Consider the following 12,528-nt stretch of genomic DNA (forward strand, 5'->3'; position numbering starts at 1 on the left):
TGGCTGCTCAGATACAGATTTTTTTGGCAGAGAAAGTCATTCATCAAAGACTATTCATCAAAGTCATCTCTGAAATAAAAATGTTTAAGGATTACTGTGCCAGACTAGATAGGCCTCCAAACACGAATAATTCATTTCTATCATTACTAAAACTCTGTGAACCATTACTCATTTTGTTTCTTACAAGTAATAATTGAATCTTCAACTAAAATAATCACTAAGAATTTATATACAGGGTGTGTGAAAACTATTGGTTAGGTATGCTACATTTGTTTTCCATAACTTCCTTTGAATTATTATTTCTTATCCACAATTACAAGCAGAGGTGAAAGACATCAGTGGGCCAAATTAATCAAAGAGAACACACCGTATTGAATATTCCCCAAACCTGAGCGTTTTTCCCAGCCTTCGAGCTGTCCGGCATTAATGCAGTCACCCACTAGATGTCAATGTTTCCATGAGAATGAGTAAAGGCATTCTGTTGTCGTCCTTAAAGCAAAGGATTAATTGATTGCTATAAAAAGTTAGATGAAATAAAATGTTCTCCTTGCTCTTCACACGAAGATAAGCTTATAACTTTGGACACAATTTCACTCCTCTGCATTCACCAAATGTCCAATTACATATCCTCTCTGCCTGGACCTTCAAAACAATATAAAATTGAATGAAGGCAATGAAAGAAGTCACAGGAGAATTTCCACAGAGCACTACCCAGTTCAGAAACAAAGCAATTCAATACGTGTCTCCAAGATTTCTAAAGGCAATGACTTAGTAAGTAATGTTCTTCCTGTATCTCCCCCTATGTTCTTTTTCTTTTAGCTTTGAGAGCTTTAAAAAAAACTCTCAATGAAAACAATGTTTCAGCCATCCTTCTTCAAGTAGGCTTGCTTAATTGGGACAAGGACGACCCTGTTGAATCATAAATCTGGGTGGAATAGTTCTGTGTTTTGCAATGTTCCGTTTTCACCATTTGAGCATATTTTAGATGAAGTGCCTCAACCATCAGACAAAATCAGCAGAGCCACAAAGAGCTATGTAAAGAGGCAACAAAACATAAAGGATGGGATATAGGAAAATTATATAACCAGATTTATCTAAATAAGTAAGGAGGATGCTGAGAGCATTAATTCGAGGGAAATACCAGCACAAGGGCTTCCTAATATCCTTGCCCTTGTGGTTTTATTCAGTATATGTCCTTTTCCCCATGAACAGGGAGCAAAGCAAATGTGACTTTATAGCATTCTATCGCACGTGCACTGAAACTTCCCTGATGTCAAATATCACCTGGGAATTCAAAATCTACCATCTATACTATGGAATCTAACCCAGGAAGTTTGTCAACTGCATGCTTGAGTTAAAACAGAAAGATTTATTAGGGTGGAAGTGCTTTTCAAATCAAAGCAGTAGGAACAATTTGTTCCAGGGATTCAGCATCTCAGGTTTTCAGGGCTGACAACCACAGAAAGCAGATGGCCTCAGAGGCTGTGCTGGACACTGGTTGAGAAACAACACAAGGGTGGCAGTGACATATGCTGTCATCCGTGAGGTACCAGAGTTCCAAGAAATATGCTAATTTCAGGGCCTTCTCTGAAATAGTGTTTCCTCTGTGCATTTTCTAAAAGTTAATGTAATCAAGGCTTAAAATGGCTCAGAGAAGGGAGCCATTTTATTTCCCTTGGCAGATACCCTGGGAACTTGCACAGAATCCAATCCCTTCATTCTCTCTTTTACAGTTTTCTCTTTCAACATGTTGAAAGTAAAAGTAATTATTTATGAAGAAAGGTTTAGTATTTTCAATAAGATTATATTTCAGTGTAATAGTCTAAACATCCTTGAAATGTAATTCTTTATTTTAAAGCAATATCAATGAATTATTTATGTAGACTGAGGGCTGTAGACTTGAAAATATCCAGATTAGTATTTATGGTGAGGTTTAGGGCTAGCAATGGCTAGCAAGACTGTTTCTAAACAATTCCCCTTTTCCCTCTCACAGCTTGTCACTGATGTCTGAAGTGACCCCATTAGAGATTCATAAGAGAAATGCCTTTGCCATCAGAGGAGAAATCCCTTCATCAAATTGCTATCATTAATGTCTTATCGTGATCTCATTTATTTGCCTCTTTCTAATGTCATGGGAAAGGTGNTTTTTTTAAGATTTTATTTATTTATTTGACAGAGATAGAGACAGCCAGCGAGAGAGGGAACACAAGCAGGGGGAGTGGGAGAGGACAAAGCAGGCTCATAGCAGAGGAGCCTGATGTGGGGCTTGATCCCATAACGCCGGGATCACGCCCTGAGCCCAAGGCAGATGCTTAACCGCTGTGACACCCAGGCGCCCACCTACCTGGGTTTTAATCTTAATTTCACCTGCTCGTGTTGTGACTCTGGGCAAATAGTTTCATCTCTTTGTGTTTCAGTTTCAGTTTCTGTGAAATGGGTTAATAATAATGTCTACATTGACAAGTTGTGATAATTAAATGATTTAATACAGGAACAGAATTTGGAACAGTGTCTGACACATAGTAAGTGCTGTAAGATTTTTCTATTGTTATCAGTAGGCAGGAGTTCTTCATCAGCCCAAGCTTCACTGGTTTGAACCCCCTTGAAATTGTACACAGAATCTAATGTGGCTGCTCAGATACAGATTTTCTTGGCAGAGAAAGTCATTCATCAAAGACTATTCATCAAAGTCATCTCTGAAATAAAAATGTTTAAGGACTACTGTGCCAGACTAGATAGGCCTCCAAACACGAATAATTCATTTCTATCATTACTAAAACTCTGTGAACCATTACTCATTTTGTTTCTTACAAGTAATAATTGAATCTTCAACTAAAATAATCACTAAGAATTTATATACAGGGTGTGTGAAAACTATTGGTTAGGTATGCTACATTTGTTTTCCATAACTTCCTTTGAATTATTATTTCTTATCCACAATTACAAGCAGAGGTGAAAGACATCAGTGGGCCAAATTAATCAAAGAGAACACACCGTATTGAATATTCCCCAAACCTGAGCGTTTTTCCCAGCCTTCGAGCTGTCCGGCATTAATGCAGTCACCCACTAGATGTCAATGTTTCCATGAGAATGAGTAAAGGCATTCTGTTGTCGTCCTTAAAGCAAAGGATTAATTGATTGCTATAAAAAGTTAGATGAAATAAAATGTTCTCCTTGCTCTTCACACGAAGATAAGCTTATAACTTTGGACACAATTTCACTCCTCTGCATTCACCAAATGTCCAATTACATATCCTCTCTGCCTGGACCTTCAAAACAATATAAAATTGAATGAAGGCAATGAAAGAAGTCACAGGAGAATTTCCACAGAGCACTACCCAGTTCAGAAACAAAGCAATTCAATACGTGTCTCCAAGATTTCTAAAGGCAATGACTTAGTAAGTAATGTTCTTCCTGTATCTCCCCCTATGTTCTTTTTCTTTTAGCTTTGAGAGCTTTAAAAAAAACTCTCAATGAAAACAATGTTTCAGCCATCCTTCTTCAAGTAGGCTTGCTTAATTGGGACAAGGACGACCCTGTTGAATCATAAATCTGGGTGGAATAGTTCTGTGTTTTGCAATGTTCCGTTTTCACCATTTGAGCATATTTTAGATGAAGTGCCTCAACCATCAGACAAAATCAGCAGAGCCACAAAGAGCTATGTAAAGAGGCAACAAAACATAAAGGATGGGATATAGGAAAATTATATAACCAGATTTATCTAAATAAGTAAGGAGGATGCTGAGAGCATTAATTCGAGGGAAATACCAGCACAAGGGCTTCCTAATATCCTTGCCCTTGTGGTTTTATTCAGTATATGTCCTTTTCCCCATGAACAGGGAGCAAAGCAAATGTGACTTTATAGCATTCTATCGCACGTGCACTGAAACTTCCCTGATGTCAAATATCACCTGGGAATTCAAAATCTACCATCTATACTATGGAATCTAACCCAGGAAGTTTGTCAACTGCATGCTTGAGTTAAAACAGAAAGATTTATTAGGGTGGAAGTGCTTTTCAAATCAAAGCAGTAGGAACAATTTGTTCCAGGGATTCAGCATCTCAGGTTTTCAGGGCTGACAACCACAGAAAGCAGATGGCCTCAGAGGCTGTGCTGGACACTGGTTGAGAAACAACACAAGGGTGGCAGTGACATATGCTGTCATCCGTGAGGTACCAGAGTTCCAAGAAATATGCTAATTTCAGGGCCTTCTCTGAAATAGTGTTTCCTCTGTGCATTTTCTAAAAGTTAATGTAATCAAGGCTTAAAATGGCTCAGAGAAGGGAGCCATTTTATTTCCCTTGGCAGATACCCTGGGAACTTGCACAGAATCCAATCCCTTCATTCTCTCTTTTACAGTTTTCTCTTTCAACATGTTGAAAGTAAAAGTAATTATTTATGAAGAAAGGTTTAGTATTTTCAATAAGATTATATTTCAGTGTAATAGTCTAAACATCCTTGAAATGTAATTCTTTATTTTAAAGCAATATCAATGAATTATTTATGTAGACTGAGGGCTGTAGACTTGAAAATATCCAGATTAGTATTTATGGTGAGGTTTAGGGCTAGCAATGGCTAGCAAGACTGTTTCTAAACAATTCCCCTTTTCCCTCTCACAGCTTGTCACTGATGTCTGAAGTGACCCCATTAGAGATTCATAAGAGAAATGCCTTTGCCATCAGAGGAGAAATCCCTTCATCAAATTGCTATCATTAATGTCTTATCGTGATCTCATTTATTTGCCTCTTTCTAATGTCATGGGAAAGGTGGCAAAAAGCAAGTGTGTAGGGTTCTTCAAGAAAGGATAGGTCAGGTGGATCGCCCTGGATAGTGGAAGAATAAGAAAGCCCTGGAAGTGTGGGGGTTATATGGTAAACAGAAGTATCCAAAAATTAAGAAGGGTTCTTAAAGTGTTAATAATAAAATCCCAGGAGAGCATATTTTATCTCCTTTTTAATTTTGTATCAGAACACTCTAAGAACAGGGCATTGGTTCCTGAAAATTATGTAACTGGTCTTAACTGAGAAGTGCCATTTTCTAGTGAGAAAATGTAGAACAACAAGGAAGAGGTAATTAATGGCATTCTTGGTGTGATGGTATGTTGAGCTTAGTAAATCATTTGACCTCCAGACCTCCTCCGAGGGGTACTTGGAAAGACTTCGACCTCTCTCCCTTTTTTGAGCAATGAATCCCTTATGTAGGTACAGGGTTATCATAGCTCTAGAGGCAGACACATGGTTTGCAAGAATTGCTTTACCACTTATGTGCTGTTAACCTTGAGAATTTCCCTTAACCTTTCTAAACTTCAATTTTCTCCGCCCTAAAATGGAAAAAAAAAAAAAAAACCACCATAATCTGTCCAAACAAGTTAGCAGGTGGTTTTTAAGTTTAAAATGACAACTAAGCGTAAATGGGTTTTGTGAACTGTGAGATGCTTTACGTGATCTCTTGAGCGTAGTTATTTATATAAATAGTGTAATTATGTCCTTTTAAAGTCTTTCAGGTCATGAAAAGAAAAGTAATTACAGGGAAAAATATGTCTAGTATGAACTACATTAGAAAGTGTGGGGATGTGTTTAAGAAGATTAGAAAAAAAAGTTATACCTCTGAGAAAGGAACACAAGAAAGAAATGCTATGGGATTTTATTAGACTCCTGACAATGGCACAAACTTTACAATGTGATATTAATAGATTTGGGGGGATGGATTGAGATTGTCAGAGTTGTGGCAATATGCTCCTGGTGTTTTCTTTGGGGATCATAGAGATAAGGTAATTTTTTAAAAAGCATATCCTAAATGCTGACTTAGCTCGTGACCCTTTCCAAACATTTGTGATCACTCATTTTGATTGCCTTTCTGATGTGACTAAACCTTATGAGTTATTTTTATTAAGAACTTGCAAGGTTGCCAGATAACTAATTGCAGTGGAAAACAGCCAAGGACCAGGGCCCAGAGTAGTGCGCAGTGTGCATTCTCTCTCTGGCCTCCTAGTTACTAGCTTCCCCAATCATTCTAACAACTTCCTTTTAAACTGAACACACCTATTTCTGTATATTCTTCTTCTATTTATTTTGTCTTTGTCGTGTATGTGTCTGTAAATTGCTTGTCTCTTATCTCCTCCTCAACACAGACTGTATTTTTTATTATCTTTGAGGCTACCTGCAGGGTCTAATGTACTTAGACACATGGGTGTTGATCTGATATATAGTTTTTCACTGTTAGGGAAAGAAAGATAGGTTCTAGAGTCAACTGAGCTCCTTACCAGATGTACAAATTTTATACTTATCTATACAAAATTGGATCTTTATCTTCTTATGAGGACCCAAAAGAAGAGAGGAAACTTAGCTTATTCCTTCATATTAATTCATTCATCAAATACTATCAAGTGCATATTGCATACCAAGGCTCTGTATAGGGACTGGACTTACCAGACAAATGTGACCAGAATTCTGTCGTTGAAAAGTAGAATAAGGATTTCAGAGAAGGAGAAACTCAGAGAAGGAGAATTTCAACTGGATGAGGTCACAGAAAGGAAGAACTCAGCTGCTGAGCTTTAAGATTCAGATATATTTATAACTCACTTGTATCCTTTATCCTGACTCTTTTTAAAAGAAGACATACCAGAGACATTTCATTTTGTCCTCACATTTGGTTTTCTGATGGTGAAACTCATTATCAATAGTAGGCCACTTGAGATTATTCTCTATCTTAGGTATTTCCTTACCCTTAAACTTGGCTTTTCCAAAAATTCTTCACGTGGTAGGACATAGATTCTTGGGCTAGCGAGGAAGGCAGCATGAATAGACAGGACTCCATCATCAAAGAATACACAGGGTGATTGAGTAAGGGATTCGGGGATTTGGCAGAGATGATAAAAGAGAAGATTAATGAGAAGAAGGGAAGACACTGAATGTATAGAAATTCTCAATACCAGTGTACAGATAGACTCAGGTGAAGTGAAGCAGAGGTTAGAGGTGAAGAGAAGGGGCAGTCATTAACCTAAATCCAAGGCACCAAGACATTTTATGGGTAGTGTGGGAAGGTGAACAAACTTTTCAATCCTCCAACTCCCTCCATCAGTGACAGCTGAAAATAATTATTGGCTAAGAGTTATATTTGAAGGTAAAGCATTAAAGGACTGATATTTCAAAATCTTGAGGGTTGGTGTCTTAGTATAAGGAACTGCAAAAGTCATCCGGAAAGCTCTAATTGTTGATTATTTAGATGGGGGAATGGAGATGTGTTCTTAATATGCCCTTTAAATGGTCCAGAGTGATGGCAGACATAATGGTAGAGGTGTTCCTCCTATATTTGTGCAGGTGGTTGAAATGGTTTGTTGGTCCAGATGTTAATACCATTCTGTTGGCTCTTCATCTGATGGTTGTGGCTCAGGGTAGGCACTGGTTAGCATACTAATTGAACCATTAATTCCAGATTAAGCTATGATAGAGATAGATAGATAGATAGATAGATAGATAGATAGATAGATAGATGATAGATACATAGATAGAATGATAGGTGATTGATGATAGATAGATAGATAGATAGATAGATAGATAGATAGATAGAAAGAAAGAAAGAAAGAAAGAAAGAAAGAAAGAAAGAAAGAAAGAAATCCTCAGTGACAGATCAAAGTGAAGAATGTCTGGAATTTGTGGGAGGCAAATGAGACATCTATATAGAGAGAAGGTCAGAGCATGAGATGACTAATCTTACCTAAGGAAGAAACTCACTCTTTGTGAATAAATATACCAATATATATAGAAGCAAAAATATACCAGTATATATAGAAGCAAATTTATGATGGTATCTTTTAAAACAGGAAATTGTTGGAAAGCACATAACTATCTTCCATGAAAATAATGTATACCCACATTGTAATCCTTGATGCTATTTCATTTTATGCTTTTATGTATGCTAATTTTTTCCCTTAGGATAAACTTGAAAGAGACCTACTATGTCAAAGGATATAGATGTATTAATTGATTCAATATATTTTGTAATGGGCATGCCAGAAAGGTTTTGAAACATTTAATTGTTTGAATGATGTTTTAATAATTTATACTCCCACCAGCAGAGTATGAAAGTTCTTATTTCTTCATCCGTTGGACATGAGATAGCTTTTTTTTTTCCTACAACCTGATAGGTAAATATTGAATTTTCTTGGCTTTATAGTTTTTATTTCTTCAATTATTAATGGCTCTGAGCATTTAAAATGCTCACTGGCCATTTTATTTCTTCTTTACTGGTTACTTCTTCACGTCCCAAGGCCATTTTAGGGGATGCTTTTGGGTCTTTTTCATAATCTTTTTTGGAACTATTTATGTCTTCACATTATATGTGTTGCAAATACTTTAAGCAGTTTTTGTTTGCATTTAATTGATTATTTCCTTTGTTTTATGCGATGCTCTAATTTTTAGGTAATTGCATTGATCAGTTTTTTACTTTTGGTTTCTGCTTTCGGTGTCATGCCTGGAAAGATTTTCTCCACCATGATGTCATATGAAGTAAACACGTATTTTCTCCTACCATTAGTATGGCTTCTTTTCTTTATATATAATTCTCTTAACCTGATGAAATTTGTAATGGTAAAAAGGAGGAATCTAACTTTTTCTTTCCAAATAGCCAGTTTTCCCAATTACCATTCATTGGGTTATCTTTGGATCACATTCTAAGTTTTTCAGCATGCTTCTGTTTCAGAACTGTCTGTTTGTACACTCAGTACCACATTGTTCAGATATTAAAGTTCTAAACTACCCTAATACATGATAGATACTAGCCACACTGTATCACTCATTTTTTGTGTGTTTTAGTACTTTTTATCCAGTTATAGGAAGAAACCAAAATATCAGAAAATAACAATCAAAAGGTCTTGGTGTTAAAGAACTAGCTCTTGTCAGAAGGAGAAGCCAAAGTATCAGAGATTTTTTTTTGGATGATTTCAAAAAGGGTAAAGCTTATCTAGCAGAAGAATCCAATTCTGATTCAACTTCGGATTCTCCAGACGCTGTTGATCCAGTTAATCCTATAACAACTGCCACTTCAACAGATTTGGAAGGCAATTTGATAGCCTACATAAAGCTGCCTTGTAATACCCAGGACCAAAATAACTACTGGCTGGCAAGACGTTCAATTAAAATAGGTAACATTCATACAAATGATGCAGAGTTGGACATAAGGTACTCAAACCTTATATTTTGTGACCAGTGGTAATGAGCTATTTCCATCTAAAAAAAAAGCAGTGTACCGCTAGTGACCATATGGTACCTAATGTGTAAGGAGGCCCAGGCCCGTACTTGGGGATTCACCATCATTGCCCTTGCTGTTTGTTCAGAGTGAAATCTTTGGCACAGGTAGGAGAAGTGGACTTTCAAAACATATTTGAGACCAAGACTCTACTAGGAGCTTAAGGAACTAAAGAGACCTATTCTACCCTAATCCCAAAGGTGGGCATATTTATTGTTTGCTATGGATTCACCTTCTCATAACCTTTTCATTAAAACCGATTCCCAGTATAGATAACATAGCATAATTTTCAAACTAAAATTAGTTAGTAAAATGCTAACTTTATGACTTTTCAATACAAAAGCAATAAGATTAAATCTGAAATCACGCCGGTGAATAGATTTAATCTAACTTTACACAAGAGCTGAAGACCCCATTAGGAGAACTCTAACCGACTCTAAGTTCAGGCTCTACTTGAATATGTCTAGAGTCAGGAAGCTCATACTTTTCTAAGGGAGCCCATTCTGCTCATTTTATTAGGTCAAAATATCTCTTCCTGTAACATCTGGGGTTCTGTGTTCTAGAGCCCTCATAGCACACATCTACCCTCTCTTTGACAAGTCAGCTCTTCAAATGTTTGAAAAGAGCAAGTGCCGGAAGGATTTCCAAGCTGTAACCACTGCTCCCATGGTGCTATTCTCAGAACTTGTCATGTTTCCTTTCTGGTTTATCAGAATCTAGGGCTCTGAACCAAATGCAAATTCTGAGTCAGATTCAATCAACATAGAGTATAGTGAGATGAATCATTTTAAAAATCGGATATATTTCTCAATGCATTCCCAGTGCGTAGCACAGAGCTCAGTTAGTATGTAATAGGTGCTTATTAAATATTTGAAGGCATAAGTGAATTAATGAGACACTTTAGATCCTTTTTATGATCATTTTAACCAAAAAATAGGTTGTGTTTTCTTAACAGAATGAAATTCTTTTGCACATAGGCCTGTATTCCTTGAAATGTGTCAGAAAAATCTTCCTAGAACAGCTTAAATAAATTTAACCTGTTTAAATTTTGTTTAGGTAGCTTCAAGTGTTATACAGACTTTATTTTTATTTTGTGTATAGTTCTAGGACCCAGAGCAGGGGTTTGGTTTGGGGCAGCTCCATGTATCTCACAAAGGAACATTTCCTGTGGAAAGTTCCTGCAACGTCCCAGCGCACAGACATTGGTCTTGTTTAGCATGCTGGGGCTAGAGGATGTGCGCCTCTTTGTTTAATGACCTGGCAGTTTGTTTCTCAGCCACGGGCTGCTTGTGTTAGTGTTCCTGCCGCTGCCAGAGGCGTTTCTGCTGAACCTGGCATCTGTTCGAGCACTTTCTCCAAAACCAAAAGCTAATTTAGGTTTTGTAGTGTAGGAAGGCCTGCTAGCTCTTTCCATTTTAGACTTTTTTTTTTTTTTGGCCCCAAATTGTCACTGTAATGAGGCCATTTAAAAAAAATTTTTTCCCCAAATGATTTATTTTTCCTAGTGAAGTTTTTCCTCCTGGAATCTGTCCTTGTACATCTGTGTTTGAGTTTTACTGGGAGTACTTTCTATTAATACTACATGACTTCTCCAATTCTCGTCTGCCCTTTTCCCATCTCAACGTCTTGCTCTCATTTGTGTATATGGTTTCCTTTGTCCATAACTGATAATTGGGTCTCTACCTTACACTGACTCAGAACTACTCAAGCAGCACATTGTGGACTGTTCTAGGGTGAGAAGAGACCCTTCCCCAGGAAGGGAAGATGAATTAGCTGCAATATAAAGTAACAATGACAGTCTCAAAATTTCTATATGGAGAAGTTTAGGGGTGATAATCTGGTTGAAAGAATTGGAGGAAAAGTATGTCTGCGGGTTTATGTTGAAGCTGTATTTGCATTAAAGCAGAGAGGAGAGAGAGCAATGGAGGGGAGTGGCAGAGGAAGAGGGAGAGAGAAAATCTTAAGGAGACCTCCAGCTGAGCAGGGAGCCGTACATGGGGCTCGATCTCACCACCCTGAGATCGTGACCTGAGCCAAAATCAAGAGTCAGGCACTTAACTGACTGAGCCACCCAGGTAGCCCAGAACTGATTGTATATTTATTGAGGGGAGGACGTGATAAGAATTACTGGGACAACTAAAGACACCTTGGCTAGTCCTCTGCACCACTCTTCTGCCTTCATTCCATGTATTAAATTATCTGAGACAGAGCCCTCTTGAATGCTTCCTGCAGCCTCTCCATTTATTCCTTCTCCAGGATCTGCTTTCCTCGGTTTTTAGGACAAGGCTGGGAGAGACAAAGACAGCTCAACAAAGAAAGCGAGAATTCGGGAATCTAGTTTCTTCCTTGGCTCCAGACTTTCTAGATTCAAGCCTGCCTTCCCCCATTGCTTTAGCCCACCTTCCTAACCTCATGCCCCTTTAAAGCGAGTGCTCTGGGCATGTGCTGTGGTAAGAAGGAAGTCACGTTGGCCCAAGTTCATGTCTCTTTTGGGATTCCGGCTACGGCATCTACAATTGCAAGGAACATGAGCAGGTTACTTAGAAGCCCTGAGCTTCAGGTACCTTCATTTGAGAAATGGGGATTTAAAAAACCTAACAAAACCAACAAAAAACTAACAAAAAACCAACCTTTTAATTTTATCAGTGAGTAGGAAGATTGAACCAGATATTGTGTGTTATTTGTATTAGAAAGTGTTGAACAAACACTCTCTCTCCTCTTTCCCCAAGGAAACAACGAAAATGATGAGCAATCTGAGAAATAGAGCATTCTCCTCTTTCTGGTTGCATTTAATTTGGTTTAACGGGGTTGCTGTAGCTAGTGGAAAGGTGATGTATGGAGAGGGATCTAGACTTACTGATGGTGCTTCCTTAGCATTAACTTGGCATGAAGGATTGTACTCGTTCAAAATTCGGTAAAAACATTTCATAATAATACAATTAATAATTTGCAAGTAAGCTGCTTGTTAGGAGGTAAATCCTGTGATGGAGTTTTGTGAGGTGTGTGTATGCATGTGTGCATTGTATCCATTCAGGGGACATCATTTCTTCTACCCAAATAGGGTGTGTGTGTTTCTGTGTTTTTCTCTACATAGAGACCTGCTGACCTACTACGTCACAGGCGTGCACGTAGCTAGTGGTGCTGTGAGTACACTCGGTGATGCTACAGGCTGGGTTCAGGTACACACTGCTCTAAAGAAGGGCCAGGCCTTTGGCAAGGTGAACTTTCCTCCAGTTTGAATGGCTATGAATTCTAGCCCCACCACTAATGTGCTATCTGAC

This window comes from Ailuropoda melanoleuca, chromosome 1 (assembly GCF_002007445.2).
Source record: "Ailuropoda melanoleuca isolate Jingjing chromosome 1, ASM200744v2, whole genome shotgun sequence".
NCBI classification, from domain to species: Eukaryota; Metazoa; Chordata; class Mammalia; order Carnivora; family Ursidae; genus Ailuropoda; species Ailuropoda melanoleuca.